Genomic DNA, 2,326 nt, shown 5'->3' on the forward strand with positions numbered 1-2,326 from the left:
GACCTGCCAAGGAAATTGAAGAACATATTCATGTATGCGACAACGCCGGCAAGAGTCTTAATAGCGCAAGGATGGAAGAACGAAGAAATCCCGACAAAAGAACTGTGGCAATGGAAACGGATGGACTATGTGGAACTGGCGAAACTGACGCACAAACTGCGTGATAAGGACAACTGTGACTTTAAAGAAGAATGGGAACCTTTTACAAAGTATTTGAAGAAACAACAAAATGAACTGGGCTCCTTGGCAGGTTTTGAATAAACAAAGACAAATTTATTATTGGTAACATATTGACAGATAATTTAAGGATCTTTACGATTTTATAATATCCAGAGAATAACATGTGCTGAAAAACCAGAGAGAGGAGCTGAGGGAAGTCTGGGCGGGGGTGGGACGGTGGGTTTTTTCTAGGGGAGGGGAAAATGGGGGGGGGATGAGGATGATATGTCTTTGATAAATTGTTATGCTGAAATTTTTAATAAAAATTACCCCCCCCCCAAAAAAAAGGAACAAGAGGGGGATAAAGATTGGGATCTGCTGCCCTTGTGGAGCCTGCCACTTGAGGGTATCACTTCACCTTGCTGTTAACCCAGTGGTATAAATCAGATGACTGAATTTATACTGAAGATGAAGATGCTGCTCTTTCAGAATGACTAGCATCTCTAAGGTTTCAGCTCTCAAATTCTTATTTCACAGAGAGAAATAAGCTTTAAAAAAGACGTTTCTGACAGAGTGGGTTGCAAGCAAGATTTGTGGGATCGTATTTATATGCCCCCTCGTATAAACAGAAATCCAACCATATCTGCTCAGTGTGGGTTCGACATCCAACAAATTGGGAGAAAAGGGGACTTTGGCCTGAAAATAAAACCCTAAAAATAGCTTCAGGTGTGGGATTGTGGGGGCAAGGATAGGTTAGAAATCAGAAACTTTTTGTAAAAAAAAAAAAAAGGCTTACTGATGGTCTGGACCGCTAGCAATAATGTTTTCTATTGGCCAGTCCATCTCTGTGACTATTTCATCTTCCATGGTAACTTAAACACAAGAAAAAAAGCCTTTACAGTTCAGAGCACTCTTGCATGGCTAGACAAGATGGAGTGAGTTCGTAATAATTCATAGACCTTTCATTTCCATTGTTCTAGCGCTGAGGAATTCCGTTCTGCTTCTAAAATGGCTCTGAGAATCACCTGCTCAGCTGTATATATTTCTGTCTGTTCAAATAGATTAACAAAGTGTTAGATGTTCTTCATGTCAAATATTCCAGAGAACCTGAAGCAGCACAATTATCTCTAAACATTTTTGCCAGGCTAACAAGTAGTATTGATGCCCGGTTTCTGACTGCCACAGCTCTGAAATAAAATGATGAAGGCATCCTGATATGGCAGAACACTAGATGGAAATATTTCTGTTAAGTTCCTGTTCCTGTACAATGAGACACCATTTGCCTCCTTTCCCTCATCACTTGAGATGAACCGATGAAGTGAATCCGCTGACAGTTCTTCTCTCTGTGTTGAATACACCCATGGCATTTGGTGTACGATAGCTCTTCCACACACACAGACGGTTGTGTGATGTTCCAGGCATCATTTTATTATATTTATTCAAAGCATTTTCATCCTACCCTTTGGCAGGAAACGCTCCCAGGCCAGCTTGCGTATTGGTGAAGTCAACACAGTCACGGCCATCAGGTTTCCATTGCAAAAAAAAAAAAAAAAAAAAAATGACACAAAAGGGAAAAGTATGTGGAGGGAAGAGAAAAACAAACGCACACAAGCTTGACTTACATGTGAAAAGTATATAGGGGTCTTAGTGGATCACAAGCTGGACATGAGTCTATGGTGTGATGCAGCAGCAGAAAAAAAAACCTAATGCTATTCTGTTGTTGTTTAGTCGTTTAGTTGTGTCCGCCTCTTTGTGACCCCCTGGACCAGAGCACGCCAGGCCCTCCTGTCTTCCACTGCCTCCCGCAGTTTGGTCAAAGTCATGCTAGTAGCTTCAAGAACACTGTCCAACCATCTCGTTCTCTGTCATCCCCTTCTCCTTGTGCCCTCCATCTTTCCCAACATCAGGGTCTTTTCCAGGGAGTCTTCTCTTCTCATGAGGTGGCCAAAGTCTTGGAGCCTCAGCTTCAGGATCTGTCCTTCCAGTGAGCACTCGGGGCTGATTTCCTTCAGAATGGATAGGTTTGATCTTCTTGCAGTCCATGGGACTCTCAAGAGTCTCCTCCAGCACCATAATTCAAAAGCAATTCTACGGCGATAAGCCTTTTTTTATGGTCCAGCTCTCACTTCCATACATCACTACTGGGAAAACCATAGCTTTAACTATA

The 2,326-nt window shown here is 42.2% G+C and overlaps 1 long non-coding RNA gene across 1 annotated transcript; it reads left to right on the forward strand.

Moving 5' to 3' along the window:
* Window positions 1-461: 461 nt before the first annotated feature.
* On the forward strand, window positions 462-1,428 carry LOC310707053. The gene is made up of 2 exons (XR_014526303.1): window positions 462-667; window positions 1,140-1,428. It is a non-coding gene; the product is annotated as an uncharacterized lncRNA (long non-coding RNA).
* The last annotated feature ends 898 nt before the right edge of the window (window positions 1,429-2,326 follow it).

Source organism: Podarcis liolepis (genome assembly GCF_965112155.1).
Source record: "Podarcis liolepis genome assembly, chromosome: 5".
In the NCBI taxonomy this organism is placed as follows: Eukaryota; Metazoa; Chordata; class Lepidosauria; order Squamata; family Lacertidae; genus Podarcis; species Podarcis liolepis.